General features: G+C 40.2%; 1 long non-coding RNA gene across 2 annotated transcripts in view; it reads left to right on the plus strand.

The window, feature by feature from the left end:
* Positions 1-18,064, plus strand: part of LOC113955472 — a 31,160-nt gene extending 13,096 nt beyond the window's left edge. The window contains exons 3-7 of one of the 2 annotated variants that reach the window (XR_003530571.1): positions 7,082-7,185; positions 9,554-9,835; positions 14,259-14,354; positions 15,270-15,393; positions 17,978-18,064. This is a non-coding gene — a long non-coding RNA (uncharacterized LOC113955472). The remainder of the gene's footprint in view (positions 1-7,081; positions 7,186-9,553; positions 9,836-14,258; positions 14,355-15,269; positions 15,394-17,977) is intronic. The other variant, XR_003530572.1, reaches the window with a different exon arrangement.
* The last annotated feature ends 6,835 nt before the right edge of the window (positions 18,065-24,899 follow it).

Below are 24,899 nucleotides of genomic sequence, written 5' to 3' on the forward strand. Positions count from 1 at the left end.
ACAAGGTGATGGCCAGCAATAGCAGAGGCTGCAACAAACCAGCAGATAGTGCCCCAGTTCTGATAGGGATGTGCCCTGGGCACAGTCCACAGGAGTGAGGGCTCAGCAGGGATCTAAGAGCTGCCCCTGATTCCTCCTACCTGGGCATTCAGGAACTGGAATTTCAGACTGTTTACCCAGCAGCAGCTGAAAGATGAGCAAGATAGGAATTCATCATCCTGCCTGAGATGAGAGTTTATCCAGTGACAGGCTTATATGATCACTGGTGCTCTGAACAGTTTGTTTTTCGTGGAGAGAAAAACAATTTCCCCATGAAGGATTTATTTTTTTCTTTTTCAAATATTTCAAAAGTTTCAATTATTTTTTTTTTTAGCTATTGCATCCCTTCTTTTCAGCAGAGACGTACAGAGGTCTGGAACTCTGCTACATCTGTCTCCTAAAAGTCCTTCCCGTGTTCTGAAAAGTTGATTGCAGCTGAAGGACTGTCTTTCCAGTTTACAAGCTCAATGTAGCTTTCCTGTTATATTTACAAATGTGGAATCTGTTGGTATTTAATGAATATTCATTACTAATTTTTTTTTATGCAACTGAGTATTTTGCACATTGGCTCCATATCTCACGGTTATTTGTGCATTAGAGGGAGGGTTGAGGAAAACCCTTCAAAGTTTATTGAATAAAGAAAATGCAGATGATATTGTGGACTGCAAGATACTACAATGAAGGGATTGTTCTAGTATATTGAAAGTTATTTCACTCAGGACATAAATGACATTTCAGATTTTGAATAGAAGAATTATGTGATCTGACACTTGAAAGAGCTGTTCATTATCTATTTTCTTTTTAACCTGTAAAAGTCAACTATGGCATTTATATTTAGGATGCAAATAAGGTGGAACGACTAATAACCTTGGTCTGTCAGACACAACCATTAGTTGTTTGTCCCAGGGGCACTCTGCCCATGCACTTTTTCCTAACATGCTAAACAAGTTCAGATCCTGGGTGGATAAGAGAAGTCCAAATCTCTGGGTTTTTTTTCTCTGAGATACCTTTGTGACTTGCAAAATACAACCTAAAGAGTCCCACCATGGCTGCTGCTGCTTTGTGGGTCCCAGTTTCCCTGGGAAGGAAGGCTGTGCTGTTACTCACTGTCGCTGTTGCCTCTGCCTTGGCACAGTTTTTGTGCCTGTAAGTGTGCACGTTACGTGTGTAACAGCTTTGCAGCTGGGCTGTATCTTAGTGATGGACCTCAGTCTAGTCACGGTTCTGAAATGGAGCCTGAGCATAACTCCTGCATTCCAATAGCTCCGTTCAGTCCCTGACTGTAAAAACAGGCTCCAGACTTTGTCTGTCTGTACAAACCAGCTTCCACTTGCAGAATAAGTGAATTTGCTCCTCTTTCGTTGACAGCTACGGGTTTCAGTGACTGAGAAACACAAATTCCAGTTCCCCTTTAGAGAATATGGAGGACAAAACCTATACTGTGGTGAACTCAATTCTGCAGTGCAGAATTTAGAATTTAGAGCTGGGCTCTAAAGGCTTTACCTGCCCTCTCACTTTCTCTCCTGCACTTGTATTTTTTTCTTTTAGTAGGAAACTCCATTAGGAAAATATTGCAAATGCAAAGACATGGACACCAGTTATCTTGTTAAGGTATTGCAAAAGATAGTATGAACAATTCTTTGTTTTACGTAGAGATAGATCAAAAGAAGGACTATTAAGTCCTTATTAAGAACATTAACCTTTTAGTGAATTGATTTAAAGAAGAGAACATAACTTGCATTTGTTTTGACAGACAATAACAAACATTTTCTTGCACAATTTTAGGAGTAAATATTAGGAGTAAATGTAATAGCTGTCTAAATTATAGAATCTAAAGGTTTGGTGCTGGGGAGGGTACAGAAAGAACTGAGGCTGTCTCTGGAATAGAGAGATGGTGTAAGAAAAACCTATGTTTACTGCAACGGTCTGTGGTCACAGGAGAGAAGGTTTGGGACTTTATATTTTATATTCTTTTAGTAACCAAACCACAAGAAAAAATTTACTAGCTTCATGCCTTTTCTGATTGCTTTCCAGAATTACTGCTTTAATGTTTTAATATTTGTAACATACTTTGAGGATTAATTTACCAGGATGACAGTGAGACAAACATCCTTTAGCCCAGGAATTCGCTCTAGTTGGCAACTCTTCAGGCAAGTAGAAGACACGGGGTCACATGAAATACTTCCTTGAATATTCTAAAGATAAATATTAATTAGGTTTGTAAGAGTTTCTAGAAGGTGTTGAGATTTAAGTGTTTATGGAATTGGCTAATATGCAAAATAATATTCTTCAATTATAGAAGTTGTTGCTTCATTGAGAATTTCACTACCTGATACCTAACATCCACCTTGGGACAGAGAGCCCTTGTGGAGTGGCCCTTGCTATTGAGGTGAGTCCTGGGAATTCCCTTAATTACTGAATGGGAATTCTAATTAATTCTTATCATGTTGTTATATTTGCTCAAATAGGCTTCTGTAGGATGTTAACTAGTTTTGAACTTCAGTGGGCAGCAGAGACTCCTCTGACCACAGAACTGATGTGTCCTCCACACTCCTTATGCACCTTTGAAGGTTATTTTTCATTGTAGTTCCAGCCAGAATGGGAAAATGATGCTATTATGCCTTAGATATCGGAAGAGTCAAAGAGCTCTTATCTTTTTCTCTTATCCACACATTGGAAATTCATGGCTTGTATTTCTGGAAGCTTTGCAACTCATTTCTATGATCACAGAAGTAGGATCAAATTGAAAGATGAGGAAGAGTGTTTAATAGCTGGATGTTCCCTGGTTTGCAGGAGGTAGAGGTCTATCTCAGCTGAAGGCAACCCTGTGTTACATTCAGTGTTCACGTGGGAGGGAGAGCAAATCCAGAAGAAACTGGTTGCTTTGCAGCTAAATAGCTGTCCTGGTTTGGGCTGGGGTACAGTTAATTTCCTTCCCAGTGGCTGGTGTGGGTCTGTGTTTAGGATTTGTGCTGAGCACAGGGTTGATAATGCAGAGATGGTTTTGTTACTGCTGAGGCCTTTCCTGCCACGCTGGGGAGGGGGCTGAGTGTGCTTGGGAAGCTGGTAGGGGACACAACCAGGACAGGAGATCCAAACTGGATATGGCAGACCATATGGTATCATACTGAGGAGAAGAAGGAGGAAAGGGGGGGATGTTTGCAGTGATGGTATTTGTCTTCCCAAGTAACTGTTATGTGGGATGGGACCTGCTGTCCTGGAGATGACTGAACACCTGCCCAGCCATGGGAAGCAATGAATTAATTCCTTGTTTTGCTGTGCTTGTGTGCACAGCTTTTGTTTCATCTATTAAACTGTCTTTATCTCAACCCAGGAGTTTTCTGGCTTTTACTCTTCTGATTCTCTCCCTGATCCTACTGGTGGGGGAGTGAGCAAGAGGCTGTGAGGGGCTTGGCTGCTGCCTGGGGTTAAACCATGGGACTAACTCCAGTCTAACTCCAGTCAAAGAGCAACCAGTTTTCCCATCCTTTCCCTTTGCTTTATAACTAAATATACAAGAAACAAATAAGTATTAGTCGTCCTTTTAAAAGGAGTGAAGATAATCCTCTAGTATGGGCCACATGTCTACATCATCTATTGCATTTTGAAGCCAAACATTGTGTTGATTTCCCAGCCTTTCAGTTGTCCTTTATCCTGCTAAGATGATGGGCAGACCAGTGAGTGAGCACTGGGGGTTTTTTCATCTGTCCTACAACACAACATGCCTTCAACCGTGGCCTGGCAGCCATGAATCTACCTAAAACAATTTTCTAAGTCTGTGAAGGAAATTCCATATCCTGTTCAGTCTCGATATTTATTGTCCACAGAATAAATGTACTCTTAAAAAAAATTAACTCTCTTGATATTTTGCTCTATTTTACAGTGTTGGCATTCTTTCAGACAAAATGTGAGCGCAGAGATGAATTCGTGTGGTTTGCACAAGAAAGTGGTTTATCTATTTTTGCTTGCTAAAGCCCTGAGAAAGTTTATCTGTCATTATGAAATCTGAAGGAAAACAGAGGATTTGGGTATTACTGCTTGATGTTTTCTGCAATCAATACATTTTCAAAGCATTTTACAGCATTGATATTTTGTTAAGCAAACACATGTGTTTCCAGATATGGGTTGCTCAGTTTGTCCAGGATGTCTCAGCATTTCTTTCAGCCATCAACTCCCACACCCGATCCTGCATTTATCCAATTTAAGAGCGTCTTTTTCTTCGGTGGTTCTTTATGTTTTTGTACTTGCCACCTACTGTTTCATCCACAAACTAGATCAATTTATTTTCCTGACTCGACACCATAGGCATAACAAGTCTCTCTGAACTGTCACAGTTCACATGTAAAATGGCCTTTTAAAGGTGTATTATGACTGTTGTAAATCTCTCTAGTCCCACTCCTACAGCAGAACAGAGTGTTTCAGTACAGGGCTTATCTGGGGAACTCTTCATGGGATTTTTGCAGTACTCAGGAGGATGATGGAATAAAGTCCCTGTAACGAAGGCAAACTTGACAACTTGCAGTTTTCTAAAATTCAGACAAATGTGATGGTTTCTGAAGCTGCTGTGCCGCCTTCTTTCCCTGTGGTTGTGGGGGTGCTGTTCTGTTTGGGTTGTGCAGAGGTCCTGAAGGGAAGTGAGGCACAAGAGAGGGTAACAGAAATGTGTGAGAGAGAACAGTAAGGTAGAGGCAAGGGAATTGAGGAGGATGTCTCAGTTGCTCTGGAGTTAATGTGTTGGAGCTAGGAAGATGATCCTAATCTAATTAATTATTAGTAGCTAAAAAATACATCATTCATCGAGGCAAAATCTTCCTGAAATGCTACTGTTTTCATCTCCTAGTATCTGTCATTTTAGACGGCACTCCCCTATTTTTCCTGCCACTCTTGCCTCCAGCATGGTTATTATTTTTTCAGCTTTTTCCTCTTGTAAGCGTGGAAGAATGGGGCACAGCTGTTTTGCTGGAACTGTACTTTTTTTCTTTCATCAAAACTCAGCTATGTTCTTAACTTTTTGTGCTTCAACTTCTGTAGGACTCTTTAATACATTCTCTTTCTTGCCATAGGAACATCATCATCTTGACTCCAACCTCTGCACAGAATCACAGGATGGTTGGGGTCGGGAGGGACCTTTAAAGAATACCTAAATTCCACCCCTTGCCACGGGCAGGGACACCTTCCACCAGACCAGGTTGCTCCAAGCCCTGTCCAACCTGGCTTTTGTCTTTAGCTTTTGTCTTCTCCCACTTGAAGCTTTAAGAGCAATTTCTCTTTACACAAAATTCTCTTTGTAAAGCCCACTTTTCACTTTAGTTTCCCCCTTGTTCACAGGATTCCTCAGCCACTTCACCCATAAATATCTTTTTACTTTTTTCCATGTCTACCCTTGTGTATAAGGGAAAAATCAGTCTGATAGAACTGTCCACCCATTTCTGTGCCCTCCCTCTAAATGTCCCACATGACTCCTTCTGACTCTCTACCTGTGAGTCCCTGTTATGTCTGAGTGTGATCAGATGCATTGCCCTTCCTTGCTTTGCTTCTCCAACTATTCCTTTCCTCTTAATTTTCCCTATTTCTAATGGAAATTCATGCTGGTAACTAAACCCACAACATGTTCAACACCATTAACTGTGCTTGTCTTTCATCTTGTAGACTGCCAAGAAATTTAGGCTGGAACCTGTGATTAATATGTTGCTGGGGTAGTGGAATGCCCATAATTCTGTGACTGTGGTCAGTGAAAGGGTATTTTCTCTCAATGTGATGAACTTCGAATCATCTGTGAGGGATGGTGATTCTGGAACACCAGGTTGGTTGACTGGAAATGCCTTTGTATTCATTCTTTTGAAGAATAAAAGTGGAGAGAAGCATTAATATTGTTTTAGTCAGTTTTGTTTGTAGCTTAGAAACTATTCTGTTGCAATATATGCATGTCATTCAGTACCTAATTTTGTTTTAAAATTTTTAAGACATTACAAGCACCTTAAATTGCAAAGAGCAGTAAATCAGGAATATATACTACACCTGATTCCTAAGTAAATATGCATACTTACTTTAACTATTTTTTTCTTCAGAAAAATTCACACATTAAGTAACTGGGTTAGGATCAGATCATGCCAGCACATGCCAGAGAACTTTCAGCTGAAGATATAGAAGCTGGAATAGTTAATAGTCACTCTTTTCCATCCTTAGGTTTAATTTCTATTAATGTAACACTGCTCTAAAATGTAACTACTAATGAAAATATGTGAAAATCTACTGTCAGAGAATCATAGAATATGCTGAGTTGGAAGGGATCCACAAGGATCATTGAGTCCAACTCCTGGCCCTGCCCAGGCCCATCCCCAAGAGTCACACCCTGTCCCTCAGAGCATTGTCCAAACCCTCCTGGAGCTCTGGTAGCTTTGGTGCTGTGCCCACTGCCCTGGGGAGCCTGGTCAGTGCCCAACCACTCTCTAGGAGAAGAACCTTTCCTTGAGATCCAACCTAAACCTACCCTGAGGAACTTCAGGCCATTTCCTGGGATTCTGTCACTGATCACTCTACTGTAATATATATAATATATTGTCTTCTATTGCAAATGCAGAGCAAAGTAAAATTCCTCAAAAGAAAGGTAGTGAAGAAATTAAAGTTTAAGAACTTAAGCATGGAAACAGGTTTCTCAGGATTGTGTTCAGTCTGCGTATCACAGAAAAATTGCCTTCAGATAGGGGACATTTTGTCTTTTCCAAGTAAGTTTGATGCATCGTATGCAGTAGCTTCAAATGGTCACTTCTTTAGATGTTTTGAAATATTCCAGATGCACTTTTGCCAGATAATTTCTGGTCATAATGGCAAGATTCTGTTAATGTTAAAGACTGTGTGCAATTTAATTATTGAGTAAGTGGACGTTATATTTGCTTAATGGCATTACAGCCCACAACCTTTTGTTTTTTTTTCTTTACTCTCCATGAAGGTAGGCATTCATTTATGGAAGCCATAGAGTGGGAACTTTTGGCATCCTGAAGAATTGTGTTCTAGAATCTATATTTTTAATATCATTCCTCAGGCCAGAAGCTGCCATGAGCAAAGAAGAGGAGTGCTGCCAGTGCCTGAAGGTCCTCACATTGGCAAGGAATTGATACTGTAAGATATACCAGATTGTTTGAGCAGGTAAATCACTTCTTGTACAAAGAGAAAGCAAAAAATCCTGTGTTTTTCACCAAATGTAGAATTCCTTCCTACCCCCAGATCAGTGACTCTGGACATGAGAGGTTTTGTAGTGTCAGGGGGCTGTGACCCATACCATGCAGTTCATTCACTGCTGGTCTAAAATGCCACAGAGAAGGGCAGAAAAAAACAGATTTTACATAGTATGGAAAAGCAAAGGCTTCCTGGCTCACTTTAGTGATATGCTCAATCCATAAAGTGCTCAGAATGTGTAGAGAATAACACAAAAATTTCTGCCTTCTCCAAGAAAGCATGAGAAAGGAGAGGCCAAAAGGGTTTATAGCTCTATCAATTGTCAGTTTGAAAGATCAGTCCTCATGGATCATAAACAGATGTTTTCTCCTAGAAGTTGGTCTTTCCTCTAGGCAGACTTCTAGGGCATGAGGTGCCTGGGAATATGAGATGTCAGTGTTCGACTTGCAGGTGTGAGTCAGGACCTGTGGGAAAATGGTTTCTTCCTGAGTGACAGATGGCTGTCGAGTGAGGAATGCTCCAGGGCATCAAAAACAGTGCTTAGTGCCTCTACTTTGGCAGCCACATCCTATCTCACTATCTTTTATGTTTCCTTATGCTACTTAATTGTATATTAACTTGTGGTTAACTTGCCAAATTTTGACTTCCAGCTGTTCAGTCCTCTGTTTTTATCAACCAGCTTGGAATACTTCTCGACTTGGAGCCCAGCCTTGCCTTTAAAGCAGTGAAAGCAGTGGGGCCAGATACGTGCTGGTCTTCCTACCACGGTCTTCTGACTTTGAGCTTGCTTGATCCTGGCTGCCTCATGGGGCTGCCATCACTTGGTTTTCAGCAAAACCTCACTCTTACCTGTGCTGTGTCAGTTCAATGTTGTCTTTCTGGCCTCAGCCTTTCTGTAGGGTTCCTATTTTTGAAATGCCCAAGAAAGGGTTGGTAACATTTAGCGTCACTGCTCAGCAGATTGGTAGGAGTGAGGGGAGTGGTTGGTCCCTTTGAAACTCAAGTGCTCTGCTTTAAAGGGATTGAGGTCTAGAAGTGCTGTCTTACAGCTGGTGTTTCAGATATGCAGATGTTTGGGTTTCAGAGAACATTTCAGTTTATGAAAACAGGCTTCCCATGCCTGCTGTACCCCCATGCAATCTTTACAGCAGCTGCTGCTCTGCAGGAGAAGGTTTCCAGGCAGACGTTCCTGTGTTGTCCACCTTCCAAAAAGTGTCACTTTTTTGCTCATTCCTGGCAAAAATCACAAGATTTCACCGCTCCCCATTAAAACCCAGCACCAGCCATTCCCTGGCATCCTCAGCCAGCCCTGACAGACTGGTGTCACAGGTACATGGGCAGGAGGCTGCCTGGAACTTAATTTTTATTCCAAAGCTTTTGGTTGCCAATCACTTCATTTCTCAGTTCTGAAACTAAACACCCCTTCAAACTGTGTGCTTTGCTGGGCTGATGACCTGGCCCGCTGACTTCTCCTATCTGTGTATGTTTTTACTTTAATTTTCAGCAAGTGTTACTGCCTTTGACCCTCTCTGTCTGTGAGGTTAATTCTACTTCAAGGCACCATTTCTTTGGTGTTAGATTTCTGAATTAACCACTAACTTCAGCATTCCAGTTGTAAGACCACATCCACCAAATTTCGATTACAGCACTACCATAGTCACTGCGGTAAAGATTTTTCGGCCTTCTGATGTACTGTTTATTTGTTTTCTTGTTTATTATTCCATTGCCTCATGCTTCCGTTATGTGTGATTCTACAGCCACTTCACAGAACTCAGAAAAAGAACCTAATTAGGTTTTCCCTAATTAGGCACAAAAAACCCTCTGCGCTGTGTTTCGTGTCTTCTTGATATTTCAGCAATGAAACAGAATTTCCATTGATATAAAAGTCTGCATATGAATGAGAAAAAAGTCCCTTACTTGTATTCAAAATCCTAGTATTGGGCACCACTTCATGATATTTGGGACAAGGGGGATCAAGTACTATCAAGCCAAGTGAGCTGACTTCCTAGTACGTGGAAGAATATATTTCACAAAAAAACTCGGTGTGTGAAATGTGCTTCACCAAAATCCTTTTTCTAACAATTTCACGGCAGTGCTGGTCTTTCTTTAATACTCATTTTTAACTTTTTTTTTTTCAGATTTTTTTCCTTCAGAAAAGAGTTAGAGACTTTACTATTTTATTAGCTTTCTCTGAATACCTTTGAAAAACAGGCAGAATTTTTTTCTATAGTAATTCAGGTCCAAGAGTGACAGCTTTCTGTATTTTCATGAGTTTTCCAATAAAGATTGTCTACTAATAAGGTTTTAAACATTTTACATTGCATTTATGTCATTACAGTTTTCCCCATGGCTAAGCATAAGGCATTTCTTGATCTGCATTTTCTGGGAGGTAAAAGTTTTAACAAAGTTATAGAAGATTCTTCATTGTGACAGGTTATAAAATCAGGAGGAAAGGGATAAAGCTGCACACACTTTCCCAGCTTTCCAGGCAGGATGTCCACTTACTCACAGAGAGCTGAGTCTGTCCTTCTCTGGGAATAATCAGAGCATTTGCCTAAGGATATTCCACCCATGGTAAAGCGCCCAAGGAAGCTATCTGTGGCCTCCAGACATCTCAAAGGTAGCACCATTGCTTGCCTCTCTGATTACTTTTGTATTTATCTCATTATTTATTCCTTATTCAGGGAATGTATTAAAATAGAAGTGACTTTCTTTTCTGTAACAGTCAGTCTGATGTGTTATGCATAGAAATTTTAAAATAGGTTCTAATTGAGGTTCTAATTGAAAAGAAAATTTTCTACATGTCAGGCATCCTCAATAGCAACCTTCCTTTTTCTCCATGTTGAAAAAGCAACAACAAAAGCAGCTTATAAATGTCTGTATTATCAAAATTGGGCACCTGCAACAGCCTGAGAAGGGCAACTGGAGATGTGGAGCACAGCACAACTCCTTCCCTGCACTGCTGCCAGGTGAACAAGCTGCTGTATGTCTGGAAAGGACTGCTGAACCCATGGAAATCCCACAGGATTTTCTTCTGTGGATCCCTGGGAACTGTTCCTACTTGTGGGAAAAGGTTGTCCTGAAATATTTTGAATTAGGAGCAGAGATTCTTCTTGAATGCAGTAGTCCACCCTCCACAGCTACCCACTGCCCCTTTGAGGAACTTACAGCACTATCTAAATAGCAAACAACTAAATATCCAAGTTTACTTTTTCTTTTTTGAAATCTTAAGGTTGTCCCATTGCTTAACCCATGAAGTTCTGGAAGGTGTAGACTGAGCAGCTGTATTGCAGAAAAAAAATTCACTTCTGAGGAGAAAATGCTTCTTTGCTCTAGAAATAGACTCTCCAAGCCAAGAGGATTTTAGGCAGGGTGGACTGCACGAAGACAAGCTGGATACTAACTGTTCAGATGAGGTGTTGAAGGAATATTACTTGTCCAGTGGAGGAGGTAGTTGTTAACTTGATTAAAAAAAAAATAATTTCATTTCTGTCAGTCTCTGTTCTTCCTCCAGTGCTTACTAGTTTTCCAGGGCTTTCCACCACGCATGTGAGATGTGTAGAGAAGCTGTAGCTTCCCCTGAGCCACTGTTTAGTGTAATAACATTGCCTGGGAACAAGGAGGAACATGTTTTTTCTTTCATCCGGAGATATTCCTGGTGAGAGATGGGTGGGTGGCTCAGGCAGACTGAAAGGTGGCTCAGCGTGACTCCTGTTGTTCCAAAGTAAATCTGTTTTCCGTTCCCGTCTCTGCCTTGTATGGATTGCAGAGATCCATTCACATTTAGCAGGGAAGTTTGTACTCAATAAACACTGCAGGAGCATTTCACAGTCTCAGGCTGCCACGTGAGGAAGTTCTGTGTCTTTCTTGCTTGAGTTCTACCTTCCAGGGTGACAGTCTTGTACTGCCCGAGGATGTACCTGTCTAGATCATCATCCCCGGGGGGCTGGGGACCTCTTGGGTAACTGGGGGCAGTTTCACTGGGAGCTGTGCTCTTTGTGCCCACATTTGGGCTTTGGTACTTAAGAGTTTTTAAATGTCACAGTGAGCAGCAAGCAGCACGGAAACCTAATCTTGTTGGGGGACTAAGTGTATGGTACATTATACTGGTGATTTATTCATTCTTTAGGATTGTGTAGACTCACCTGCTTTTGGTGAAAATCCTTGACTTATTCACTTTGTTCTCAAAGATGTAACCCAAAACTGGTTACTTCTCTACATTCTTTTGTGTTTAATTCAGTTCATTCAAGATTCTGTCTCTAGGGGAGGGGGGGGTGCACGTGTGTATGCACACCCATGACTGCAATTTTGGCATGACCTTGGGTTTTGATGACACTAGTGCTGCTATCATAAAGAAATAAAGTAATTCCTTATGTGTGTATTTTGTCATTCCACTGGATGAAATGTATGTATCTTTAGGTGATCTGACTTGAACTGATTGCTCTCTCCCTGAGGAAAAGCACTGGTGTTACCCTGGTGTTACCCTGAGGCTGTCTTCTCTTTTCGAAACCTTAATTTCTGCACACTATAGTTTGTCTAAATAGGAGAAACTTTTACATTACCAGTAGGAAATTTGAGTGAGCTTGATTACCACCTGAGGTTATACGTGTATGTGTAAAATGTACCCAGATGGAATACATAATATAAACAGCCTTTTTATTTGTCACCTGCCAAAATGTCAGTGTGCCTGTGTGGTCAGTCCATTAGTGTTAAATGGGGCAATTTTTTCCCAGGGAACCATGCTCTGAAATAACTGATTGGGGTCATTAGTTTGTTTAATTTCATTGCTGCTGGTTTAGCTTACAAAAATGTGGGTGGACTTTCTTTTCTTTTTAACAATGTGCTTCAAGCAATACTGTTTTTCTTTAAGCTAAAAATATTTCTATATAAAATGTCACATCTAGAATATCACATCTTTTATTAACCTCTAAGGAAGCCTGAACTTTTGTACTAGAAATGAACAAGGTCACCAGAGCAATTTGTTCTTTGTCTGCCCTGCTACACATCAACTCTAAGAATTTCCAAAGATCCTCTGGACTGCTGGAAGCCAGCAATACATTCCCAAAAGGACCAAGGGACCAAGGCAGTGCAGTGAAGTCACATTGCCTTTGGCTGGCTGTGGTCAGCCATTTCCCTAGATTCCATCCCAGTGATTATCCCATCATGGAATTTGATTTTTCTGGCATGGTTTTTTTCAGTATACCCTGTGTGGGGGGGTTGTCTTTTGTTTGTTTTGTTTTGTTTGGTTGGGGTTTTTTGTGGGTTTTTTTTGTTGTGGTTTTTGTGTGTGTGTGTGTGTGTGTGTGTGTGTGTGTGTGTTTTGATGACCTACTATTTTATAAGTATTTCTCCATTAATTTTCACTTATTTCCATCACAGTGAGGCTGACTGCTCTGTGGGTTTTATTCCTCTAGCTCCTGTGAATGGGCCTTTTTTTTTTTTCTTCGTTTTGATAGAAGGAAGCAACAGTGAAAGAACTAAAAATTGATTTAGCTTAAAGTAAGGCTGGGATTTCTTTCAAATTGAGCTTGATAGTGGGGGAATACATTCTCCTCATTAACGTCACCCAGAGACCAAGTAAAGATTTGATGCTGAAGTACAAGCAGCAGAACACTGTGGATTTTATAACTCATGATCATGAGTTTACTGCAGAAGAACATTTGTAGTCTTTTAAATTGGTGTCTATTATATCATATTACATTTTAGGGCACTTTAGGGCACTCTTCAATTACTTCCAAGGTGCCAAACTGAAAGCCTACCCTTCTTTCATGAGTTTGTCCTTCTGATTCTTGTCCTTCTGAAACTTGGGTTTCTTGTTTCACCGGCGGAAAATGGTTTGTAGTGTCATGTGGTTTGGACATCATTAACTTCAGGGGTGGTTTTAGCACATACCTTCTAGTTTCAACTTGGGATCTCTATTTTCATGGACTGCTAGGCTCTATAGATCTAACAAACTGTGATTTATGCAAGCATACTTTGAAATTAATTTATGAGATTTTCACTGGAATTTAGTCATAAAGGGTGGGGGGTTTTGCTGTGGTAGAGTGATAACTAAATGAAACCATTTTTAGTAGTTTTTGTTATGTAGAGTGCACAAAACTATATTGTTCTCAAATGCAGCAACTCAATAAATATGAGAGAAGACAAAAGTTTTCCCCTGTCAATTCTCAAAATACAGACTGTTGTACTTTTTTTCTATGTCAATATTAACTTTCTCTGTGCAAAGCTTCATACAGCACAGGAGAAAGTCTTAGAGAACAAGATCTAAAATACTCCCTGAGACTTCAGGTGTCACAGGGTTGTTCCCCTCCCGAATAAAAAAACCTTTGCCTTGGTTATCATTGCTGTAAATTCAGTGGAGACTTGTGGTTGTGCTTGACACCAGTTCAGTATCTTATGGCAAGGTAGGTCTATTCTAAAGGCCATCCACTATATTTTCAATGCAAATTAATAAAGAATTCTTCTGTACATAGTATGCACAGACTTAAGAGGAAACCAAAGTGCTGCCTTGTCCCAGCTGTGACTACAAGGCAGGAAAACACAATTGGATGGAGGAGGCTCGTTGGCAAGTTACAGGGAGAAGTCACAGTTCTGGATGTGATAGAAAAATAGCTGAAGTGAGAGAATGAGATATAGATGGGAAGTGGGGAACTTGTTTTCTTTTATTTCTTCCTTTCTGCCTTTCTTCTGGCTGTGTTTAGAGCCTTATGTTGTCTGGTTTCTTTCTCCTAAGGAAGTCAGGAAGGCAGTGAGATGAGGGATGAGGGAGACAGAGGCTGATAATTTGCTGATTGCACCCAGCCCAGGTGGAGAAGCACAGGCAGAAGTCCTGGTTCAGGACTTCCGATATTTCTGGCACTGATTTTGCTGGTTTGTTTTTTTTTTTAATAAATCATCTTTTCAGTTCTTATTGGAAAACCAAAAAGCCTGACTCTGAATTAGGCAGATCTCTTTCACTGCTAAAGCCAATAAAGAGAAAGATTTTATTTAATTCAGAGGTATTCAAATACTTTTGCCAGGTACTTACTGTTTGTGGTTTACAGATATTCATATACTACTGGAACTTGGCTAAAAAGTAAGAACAGATATTGCTGCTCCCCTCTACTCTTTCCCATTATTAAAGAAGAGAAGCTTTGTAGGTATATATGGTTAATGTGTCTCTCTTTGTCTAGTGTTTTTCCCTCTTTATATCAGGTTTGAGAAGCATTTACTTAAAAAGATAACTGAAATTGGTGTGTAAGTCTCGAATATATATATATTTATGCACTATTTCAGTAATGACAAATCACCTGATAACTTGGATTTTAAAATGTACGATGATAACATTTGAAGTCAAATTTGAAGTAGCTACTGCAAAAATTATTTCTGTTACTTTGTAATGTTATCTTAAGGTCTAGTCCTTAATGGATTTCTTTGAATGGATCAGGGTCTTTTTTTCGCCTTAATTCTGCTGGTATAGTAGAAATATATACTGCTGAATTTGATGCAAATTTACAAGAATTAAGAAGAAGATAATAAGAATTTTGCATTGTATAATACCCTGCCATGCTCAGTAGTGTGTATATTGACCTGAAGCTAATGCTCTCTTCCTTGGTTAGCAGCCTGACTTTTCAGTTAGATATTTAAACACAGGAACCAAAGAGTCAGTCATCCTTGTAATTCCCCTTCTTTGGTGCTTAAGAAACAGCAAAGAAAGGATTATTACTATTACAGGCAGAGCACTAGTTTGGCTGTGTTAAAGTTGTGAACTGTTTTTTGTCAAAGGTTGACTGTCTCCTGCATGCTTTAAAATACATGTTCTTACACAGATTGCCTCACAAACAAATGTATCTCACAGCTATGCTGAGAGTCATTAGAAACAGGGATTTTTCTTACTTTATTTCAATCTGGTTGAAAAGAATACTAAGGGAGTTGTTTCTATTACAGAAAGAACATCATATAATTTTTCTCACTGAAAGTCTCCGGTGCTCCCCCTCAATTTGGTCTTATTTCTGTCTGCAAAACTGTGCTGTTAGTAAAGCTGGCATGAGGTAGATGTTTGTTTTTACTGGCAGGGTATACATATCAAAAGGTTTTGCTGCAGAGAAGACTCCAGACGTCCCCTGCTGATCCAAACTAGGTTGGATATTGTATATATTTTCCTTGGAGAGTGAAACTCTCTTCTCTGCCTAAGCAGAGGTGACCTAAGGAGCTTTTCTGGTGGAAGTCTGGCATTGCTGCTTCTGCGTGGGAGTGGGAGCTTGTCCTGGGCTTCATTCACGTGAAGGTGTCGTTTAAAAAGAAAAGTTAATGTGTTTATCACAAATGCTGGAAAAGTTCAAATTCTGCTGGAAAGATTGGGACAGTTTCTGTCTAGCTAGAACATGGTATTCAGCAGTCTTCTTCATTTTGTAATGTCATAAATTCCAGAGAAGTGATTCCTAAGCATAATGGAGTCTCAGTCAAATAGCTGTCAGAAAATACCTGAAGAATCATCTTGGGCATGTGAGAGCTGCTCCCAGGACACAATGTGAACTCCTGTTCTAAAGAGAACACATTTTCCTTCTTATGTGTCAGAGGTGTCTGTGACTTTTCTCCATAATGCCATTACCACCCTTCTGTGGCAACAGACTCCTGATTTCATTCTCATCGTGTTCTTTATCCGTAGATTACTGTGTGTATGGTCACTAGATAAATGTTTCCCAACCCCTGCTCTCGTTGGGGAATAGAAGTTTCATCCTCAAATCTGATTATTTGCTGAACTAGCTGTGCTCTGGAACTGATGCTTTGGAAAAAGTCTTTTCAAACCTCTTTGGTTTTCCAAATGTGTTACTGATATATGGGTTATTATCCCACTTAACAATAAAACACGAAGTTTTCAAAGGTAACCAACATTTTCCCAGGTAACCAACATTTTCCCAGTAACCAGTTTGTTCTTCCAAGTATCCTAATTCTGCAGGTACCTTTGGGTAATGCATTTTTTCTTAGTGACAGGTAAATGTTGGTTGCCTTATGTGCTCTGCACCTGGTTCAGCCAACCCACAGGCAAGGATTAGGTTCCAGGTGACTTAAAAAGGAACACACATCTCCTGTATTTCTAATTATGCTGATGAGTTCACAGAAAATCATTTTGATTGAAGGAGTAAATATTGGATAAAGAAACAGTACATAATACAGACAATCTAGAAAAACACAGGTGGTTCACTACACTGTGGTCTGAACAGGCTGGCACTGAGCTTTCAGGAGCCCTTGTTTTATACCCCGTGCCCTGCCAACTTTTGTGAAGTCTTTTTTAACAAATTAAAGATCCAGGCTGTACATTGGCAACAATCCTGGAAAGCAGCTATCCTGAACTGGTCTGCCATCATATCAGACTGACTTTATTTGGGGATTTATTAGGAAGCATAATGGAAACATACTTGAAGACTTGAAAATGGATAAGTTCTGACTGCCATAGCACAGTGCACAACACAGCTCAGCCTACTCAGTGTGTTGTTGTGGAAGAAAGCAAAAGCAAATAACATATGGATGCAATTTTTACACATTTGTACAAGCCCTTGACAGTCAGATCTGATTTCTTCTAGCAAAGACAAGAAAGAATGTCTCTTGCACCTATCGTTCCTTCGTCTGTAATTGAATTATAATCACCCCCATTGCTCTTGTAGAGGAAAGCAGATGGTAAAATATTACTTCAGAGCATTTTAGGGAACACAGGATTTTTCTTAAAGGTTATTAGTGCTTCTACTGGAGCATTCTAGAGGTGACTTTAAGAATATTCTTAGGATTTCTAATGCTAATACAGAAATAACAGGGAAAGGATGTTATTATTGCATTTTTATTGCAAACTGGTAAAAAAGGTTAAATCCATTCAAGCTATCACTTAATCAAATGTTCTCTGGTTCACTTTTTCAGGGCAACGTAGGTCAAAACAGAGTGTTCATAGCTGAATTAAGCCTTGTCACAATAATAAAATAGGCTTATTTGTGGGAGATTTGATAAGAAGTTAATAGTAGATTTGCTGCTTCTTGTAAATAAAAGAAATATAGTGCTAATTTATGGATTTTTGTAAAAAAAGGTTTTTCTGGTGCACCAATGGATAAACGTGTGCTGAATAGAAATTTTAACACCACTGCTGGTACTTGTTAGAGGAATATATTCAAAATAATAACAGAGCTTGTCAAAGAGCAACTTGAGAGGTGATTTTCTGTTTTTGTGCAGCTAATTAGGCACAGAAATGAAGCGATGGTGCCGGGGTTTTCCACATGGCTGACGAACACATAGGAAATTTCAGCTGCTGAAATTGGAAATAAAGACAAACTCAATAGTTAGCAAAATGTGTTGGGCATAGGGAGGTGTTTGGTTGGGGTTTTTTAACTGTCAGGTTTTGCATATTTTGATTTCACTGAAGCATTGGTAATTTCCTTTGAGCTGGTGAAAAAAACAGGATTTGGTGAAGAGAGAAACTGAAGTAGTAGAAAAATCTTCAGTAGCTGGCAGAGAGCTGCTGAAAAGAGCTACAGTAGTGTTTTGGAAGTGTAAGAACAGTCTGAAGAGGCATAAAATCCTTTGATGGGGTCACTTGTTGACAAAGCTCTTAGGAATGACTAATAAATTGAAGGGGTGAAAAGAAAACAAAACGCTTGTTCTCACTCCTCATTCATAGAGTTTAGATTTAATCTTATCATTGACTGAGATTTCCACAAACTTAACATTAAAATACAGTGAGCCATTAATTTTTTTCCTTGCTTTTTTGTCAGAACAGCAAAAATCTTATTTCTTGCAGTTTTACCACGTGTAAATTGGAGCATTTGAGCAGAGATGGAATCTGGCATAACGTACTCATGTGGAACTTTGTCTTGATTTGATAGTATATCCCCAAACTGGACAAGTAGCACCGTTCAGGTTTCAGAATGTTATTTCAAATAATTCCATGGCTTTTCAAATAATAGTTAAAGAATTTTCTCTGTTGTTGACTGGAAGGTAGAGGTGACTGTCATTTTCCCTCCCTTCTCAGTAAATTAATGAAATAATTAATAGAAAATATTGACTCTAACATATATATATATAACCAAGACTTATGACTATATATATAATCAACTCTAATTACTATAACTTATATATATATATATAAATTCAAAGTAATCATGTTAATTAGCTCATTGACAGTTTGATCATGGTCAGTTTTAAAATGATTCTGTAATACTAGAAAGGAAAACTTATTTTAGGAACTAATCACTTCATTCATGAATTTTATTTCTGTGAAAGTGAGAACTGGAAAACATTCATTAGCTGTGAGTCATGGCATAATGCAATCATGCCAGAGTCTGTGGAATCCCTCAAAAGTTGTTGAACAAAGTTGTAAAGTAACTAATTTGTAATTGTGAATTTGAGAGGAGATTAATACTGCATCAGCTACTGTTGAATCTATTTCCATAAACTAGATACCACTTCTTTTCTCTTGTCCTTTTAAAAGTATTTAAGTAAAAATATGGTTCTATACCTCATAATATTTACCAAATGCTTGCAATTTTTATCTGTATGATTTACATGTGTAAACGGAATTTCCTTTTTTTTCTGTGTTTTATAAAATAACATAGGAGAAAGAATTTACTTGGTAAATGCTATACCTGAGGAAATAAATAAAGGTGAAATTTTAAATTCATATGTCCTGTGGAAGGAAGAAAATGGAAGCAAGGTGTGTTTTCCTTACATGTCAGAAAAAACTCAAATGCACAGAAATAGTCAGTGCTGCTTCAATTTAACCTAAAGATAATGAAATGGCAGCAAAAAAGCTACAGTAGGAAGAGAAGAGAATTTGTCATGTTCCTGATGGATTGTGATGTGTAAAATAGATTGGAGGTGGCAAGGGACTGTCAGCAATTGAAGAAAGCTCTTACAGAGGCCTAAATAATGCTTGGCAAATAAAAGATAATAGGAATCTTGGTAAATGTTCAACTGACCCAAGGTGGTACATTCTGGAGCTAGTTATAAATGAGCTGCGGAAGGGGAATGTTGTTCATGATGTTTTGGTCAACTTGAATAGAAAATGATACGATATTTGTAATCAAGGTAAAAGAAACAGGGGAAAATAAAGCCTTGTAAAATAGTTTTCTCTGGAGTGAGACTGTTTGTAGAAGGTATTGTTTATAGAGCCAAGGATCACAGATGAATTTTTCTCTGCAGGAACTAAGTTATTCAAGGACTGATCTAATGCCCATGGCAGCCAGCAGAAGGATGCTTGCTGACTTGAGTGTGCTCTGGAGGAGATTCCCAAAACACTTGGCTTCATATGTCCTGCTTAGGTCAGGTTGACCTCATTTTGCTTGAAACAGAGTCAGGCTTACAGGGGATGAACAGTGATGGATATTGAGAACAAGCCAGCAAACACTCAGCAGGGGATTTTGGTCTCTTGTGGCTGCTATGAAAGCCAGCCATCGACAGGAACAAAAAATGTAATTTGTTTTTCTAGCACATGCCAAACAAGTGCCAAAATGAGTGATTCACTGTCTTAAATTTTGAATTAACAGAATCTGTCCATTTTGTAAAGCAGCTTAGCCAGACTGCAGTTTTGTGAAGAGGATTCTACAGTGTCCTCCAAGCTTTTGTGATCCTGGAAAGTACTGATGTTAACACTAGTGAATTATATCATTTATATGCTAGAGCAGGCTGCCTCATCCAGAATGCCAGCATGACTAAAATTCCAATTTTTAAAACATGTTCATTGCCTAAATGGCTGTATCTTCTACACTGGATCCTCTCCTTGTTCTGCCTTCAGAAATTTACACTCAAAAATCAGGCAAAACAAAAAATACAGCTGCATCTTTCTATTTCAAGTCATTGTCACACCAAGAGATGGATTGTTAATGAGAACGTGGCAAATTCCTATCTCATAGCACCACGTGCATGTTTTTGTCTTTGATGTCTCATTTTGAATTTGAGACAAATTTTGTCCATCCTCCAAGAAGATGGTCAAAAAACATTCCTGCCTTAAACAGATGAACAATTCATCCTGACACCTTGAGAGTGTTTGCAAAGTCCAACCTAAAAAACTCAAACACTTATTAAATGTGTTTTCTCCACATGTTCATAAGAATGAGGAATTTTGAACTCTTAATGTTCACTTGTTTTCATACATAGCTCATGGCTTTTGAAGGGTGTCTGTAACAGATCACAGCTTTTTTTTGCAAAAATTATTTGGTCCCGTATCTTGCTTTGAAGAATTAATATATCCACATTATTTCAAAGGATAATGGTTGATTTATGTGAAAGGATTGTTGTTAATTGTTGAACTGTTCTTGTGTTTTTTCTGTGTACACAGCAGGGGAGAAGCAGAAAAAAAAAAAAGGCTTGGCAGGTGGGGCTGAGGGGTTGCTGGGTTTTGAGTTTACATATGTTCAACTTTCTCATCAACTTCAAACACTTTATGTCTCTTCTGAAGCACTGTTGCACTCTTATCTGTAACCAGCACTAAACGTTCATCTTTTTATCATTTCAGTCTACAACCAAGGTTTTACACAAACAAAAGCAGCACCAGCTGTAGAGATATATATGATTTATCCCTGGCTGCAGTGAGATATATACATGTATCATATAAAAAGTGATACAGAAGGAATTTTGCAAAACAGTCAATCAAAAAGTGAGGTTTCTAGGTGCTCTGTGTTCTAAAAAGAGGTTATGAGAGTGTTTGTTTTCAAAGAAGGTTACTTTAATCTTATTTCTTATGTTCTACTCTAGAAGTATCAGTAATGCCAGCTGCTTTTCTCCTCAGTTTTTCTGAAATCCTACTGAGCTCCTCAGAAGGTGTGCACTACCCTTCCTAATGAAATCAGGGTGACTAGCTTTTGAATGTACAGCCAAAATGTGCTTTCTGTAAGTGTTCAGACATTGAATTTTTATAGTTATAAGAAAATAGTAAGGAATAAGTTATGCACAGAACCAAAATATTTTCCTGGCTTCTTCTTATCATTCATAAGTGACTTTGTTTAACCTTCTGTGGCCATTTTACAAGCTCCATGACCTCTGTTTTTCTGAGTGTTATGGAAGCTACATGGTCTTTATCCAGGTACCGAAGAGTCTGCATGAGTCGTGCAGGGGTGTAACTGCAATAAAGGTGTCAGTCTCGCTGGCAAATCCAATGGAAAATCATCATGTGTTAAGAAATTACTGTTGGAAAAACAGGCTAAGAGGCTCTTCCTTTCTGACTTGTCCGCGCTGATCCTCATGGAGTGAGATGATGATTTTAAGGAACTTGGGGGGACAACCTAAACATTCCAAAATCTGCCACAGACCTTTTCTGCTCACAGTATGGAAAGCCTTGGTGAGATCAACAAAGGTTACATAGAGACCTCTGTTCTGTTCCCTAAACTTCTCTTGCAGTTGTCTGAGAACAAATACCATGTCTGTGGTACTCCTGTTGGCTCTGAAACCACACTGGCTTTCAGGTAGAATTCCTTCTGCTATAGCAGGTATTAGTCTGTTCAAGAGTATTCTTGCCAGGATTTTGCCAGCAATGGAGAGCAGAGTAATACCACGGTAATTTGAACAGTCTGATTTGACTCCTTTCTTCTTACACAAAGTGATGATGACTGCATCACAAAGGTCTGATGGTAGTTCGCCGAGTTCCCAACAGCACACCAGAAACTCGTGAAATTTGGCATGGAGTGCTTGGCCCCCATGTTTCCAGACTTCAGGTGGAATTCCATCAACCCCAGCTGCCTTGCTGATTTTCACCTGCTGTATGGTCTTAAGAGTTTCTCCCAAAGTGGGGGCAATATCCAGTTGTTGTGGGATATTGGGGACAATCCAGTTGTTGTGTGATGGACTGAATTGCTGAGTCTTGGACTACACGGTTGGTACTGAAGAGAGTCCGAAAGTGTTCAGACCAACGATTCAGAATGGAGGTTTTATCTGTTAGAAGCATTTGGCCATCCGCACTGAGTAGAGGGCTTTGGACCTGGTATGTAGGCCTGTATACTGTTTTCAAGGCCTCATAGAATCCTTTGTGATCACCTGTATCTGCATAATTGAGTTTTTTCAGCTAGATCGATCCACCACTTGTTCTGGATGTCACAGAGTTTCTGTTGGAGCCTGTTGCATGCGAGACGAAAGGCTGCTTTTCCTACTTGACAAGACGGCAGTGCAAGGTGTGCTTGGTGAGTGGTTCTCTTCTTCCTCAACAATTCCTGGATCTCTTGATTGTTTTCATCAAACCAGTCCTTCTTCTTCTTGAGGGAGAACCCTAAGGATTCTTCAGAGGATTGCAGGATGCTGTTTTTGATAAGGTACCAGAGTGTTTCAGAAGAGGAATCTGTAGAATCTATAGAATGATTTTCAAGCCTAGTTTGAAGATTTGCCTGGAATCTGTCTTTCACTGTGGCTGACTGGAGATTGTTAACTTGGAGTGTCCTCCTTGGGATGCTGCCCCTTTTAGGTTTGATTTTGATATTGAAGTTGAGTTTACAGCGCACAAGTTGATGGTCTGTTTGGCATTCTGCTCCAGGGACACCTCAGAGCCCCTCAGAGCCCCTTCCAGGGCCTAAAGGGGCTCCAGGAGAGGTGGAAAGGGACTTAGGACAAGGGATGGAGTGGCAGGACAAGGGGGAATGGCTTCCCACTGCCAGAGGGTGGGGTTAGATGGGATATTAGGAAGGAATTGCTCCTTGGGAGGGTGCTGAGGCCCTGGTCCAGGCTGGGCAGAGAAGCTGTGGCTGCCCCTGGATCCCTGGAAGTGTCCAAGGCCAGGTTGGACAGGACTTGGAGCAACCTGGGCTAGTGGGAGATGTCCCCGCCCATGGCAGGGGTTGGAAGAAGATGACCCTTAAGGTCCCTTCCAAACCAAACCATTCCTTGATTCTATGGTCACTCTTTCTTTCTTTCTTTCTTTCTTTTCTTTTTTTCTCTCTCCGTGTTATTGTCACTGTAGGAAACTTAGACTGCCAGAGGGTATGGACAGCAGTCTGATCTGATTGTACTTCTAGGAAAAGCCGCGTTTACAATGAGGAGTTACATAAAATCAAAACAAAATTGGAAGAGCGAAATGATTTCTCTTTCCCAACATCTTTCTGGTGGAAGACAAGGGACACCTGCAAGCAGCACTGTTTCCAAGCAGGGCCTCGTTTCTTAGCAAACTCTTCTGGGAGCTTCAGAAACAGTGATGATGTCCACTATTTACTCAGGTACCAAAGAAGTTGTAAAATGTTGAGTGTATCGTCCTTTCATTTGTAGCTAAAATACTTTTTCTCCTGCTGGTGGCAGTGGTGGGTGAAAAATTCTGACTGAAGAGCAAGATCGGGAAAAACTTCCTAACTTATTTTGTGATTGGAACTGAACTCTCCATCAAATGGACATATTTTGACTACATGGGGATCAGTTTTTTCTTCATAATCCAGTTTGATGAGATGTTATAAAAGAAGAAAAAAGTCAAGAAAAAATTTAGAACAAGTGCATTTCCTCTAGAAACTCCAGTCCTTTTCCCGGGAATTCAGTTTATATTCTACTTGATTTTCACCATATTGTGTAAAGTGAGCTTAGAAAACATGGGTTGTGTTTTTGTCAATGTCATTTGCACAGTTTTAAGCTTTTTGAAGTGTTGAGAAATAGGTCACTTCCCCAGAATTCAGCAGTTAGTTTTCATGTTACTGGAGCTGAAGGTTAGGAAAAATTTCAAAGCCTCCTTTGTTTTTCTTATTTAAGACATTATTCAACCTTGAAATGAAAACTCAGTCCCTAAACTATGCTAAATAGCTCATTTCCCTAGTTTGCTGATAGAGCTAAATGGCCTTTGGAGATATTTATGAAGATGACTTATCTTTCTCTGATACACAACAGTCACACTTCTTCATCCGTGTAATGGATACAAGAAAATCTCAGGCCGAAGATTTTCACTTTCTGTTGTGTTTTTTTTTTTCAAATAAATTTACAGTTTTAATTTAGGACTTTGACATTTTAGAATGAATAATAAGATTTTTTTTTCCTAAGAATTTCACTATGAAAACGTTATATGCAATTGGAGACATTCCTGTAAGCAGGAACACGCCAGGTGTGTTGGATGTGTGTCCCCTCTGTCACGCTGTGGGTGAGAAAAGGGAGGGGTGGCTCTGCTTCCCTGTGCCTGCTGCAGCTGGAAGGGAAGGGGGGTCGGATAGAGGCCTCTTGAGCCGTGCAGAGGGTGCTGTTGTGTTCCAAAGCTCTGCCTTTCTAAAAGTTATGTTAACAGAAACTACCCTAGATGAAGAGACAAAGGTTTTTTACACAGAGGGAACTCGGTGATGCTCATGTTTCTCACCCCCCTTCTCAAATCCTGTGTGAGAGAGGAGCGGGAGATGCCCGAGTTCCAGCCTTGCGGTGGGACAGCCGGCCCCCGGGAGCGCCTCCTGCACACCTTGTGATCCCCTTTTGTCCCTTGTGCCCCCCTCGTGCTCCCCGTGTCCCCACTGCTCCCCATGCTCCCCCCCCCCCCTCCCCCCGTGTACCCCGCACTCTCCCCGCTCCTGGACCGCGGCCACGGGGCACGAGGGGGAGCTCCCGCACCGCCTCCGCGCCGGGCTTGACCGGGATGGGAATGGGGATAGGGATAGGGAGAGCGAGAGGGATAGGGATAGGGATGGAAATGGGGATAGGGATAGGGAGAGCGAGAGGGATAGGGATGGGGATAGGGATAGGGACAGGGACAGGGATAGGGATAGGGATAGGGATAGGGATAGGGA

This window comes from Corapipo altera, unplaced genomic scaffold, assembly GCF_003945725.1.
Source record: "Corapipo altera isolate COAL_440 unplaced genomic scaffold, ASM394572v1 133, whole genome shotgun sequence".
NCBI lineage: Eukaryota > Metazoa > Chordata > Aves > Passeriformes > Pipridae > Corapipo > Corapipo altera.